The 908-nt window shown below is 42.8% G+C and overlaps 1 non-coding gene across 1 annotated transcript; it reads left to right on the top strand.

Moving 5' to 3' along the window:
* Positions 1-60: 60 nt before the first annotated feature.
* LOC113456606 lies at positions 61-167 on the top strand. The gene has a single exon (XR_003377364.1). It is a non-coding gene; the product is annotated as a U6 spliceosomal RNA (small nuclear RNA).
* The last annotated feature ends 741 nt before the right edge of the window (positions 168-908 follow it).

Raw genomic sequence — 908 nt, 5'->3', positions numbered from 1 at the left:
AACACACTTTTAATCCCAGTATTTGGAAGGGTTAGGCAGAAGGATCAATAGTTAAAGGCCTTGCTCACTTTGGCAGCACATATATTAAAACTGGGAGGGTACAAAGAAGATTAGCAAGGCCCCTGCACAAGAATGACACACAAATTTGAGAAGCATCCATAAAAATAAAAAAATAAAAAAAAGAGCCAGGCAGTCGGTGGTGGTGCACGCCTTTAATCCCAGCACTCGGGAGGCAGAGGCAGGCTGATTTTAGAGTTTGAGGCTCCAGGACAGCCAGGACACAGAGAAACCCTGCCTTGAAAAACCAAAATAGTAATAATAATAATAAAGTAAAATAAAAAAGAATTCAAGGTCATCTTTGGCATTAGGTGCACCTAGGCCACATGAGACTCTATGTAAGAACATGAACAGGTGCCTAAAGGAAATAGGGATGGCCAATACATGTATGAAAGCAGACGAGCATAGCCTCTGCCTCTCTCACTGGTACATGCTGAAAAGCCAGCTAGAGCTACAGGAAGAGATGGCTTTATATTCTTTTATTATATTGTGTGTGGGTGGTGGAGCCTAGAGGCCGACTTAGGGCTGTTTTCTTCTTTCACCATGTGGGTTCAGGGTACCAAATTCAGATCATCTGATTTGACTGCAAGAGGCATTACCCACCGAGCTAGCTTACCATCCCCTTTATTCTTTTTTTGAAACAGACACTTACATCATATCTCAGACTAGCCTAGGACTCACCATATAGCCCAGGCTGTCTCCTACCCCCAAATGCTGGGACTGCAGGTGTGTGCTACCATGCTCAGCTGTTTGAAGACTGAGATTGGCAGCAATTACTAGTGAAGGTCTACCTCAGTGGAGGATCTTTGAATGTTCTTAGGAAGGTGGATTATAAAAGATTTTATTTATTT

Source organism: Microtus ochrogaster, chromosome 8 (assembly GCF_000317375.1).
Source record: "Microtus ochrogaster isolate Prairie Vole_2 chromosome 8, MicOch1.0, whole genome shotgun sequence".
NCBI classification, from domain to species: domain Eukaryota; kingdom Metazoa; phylum Chordata; class Mammalia; order Rodentia; family Cricetidae; genus Microtus; species Microtus ochrogaster.
Note: the sequence above shows the minus strand (reverse complement) of the source record. Positions and strands in the feature narration are given on the sequence as shown.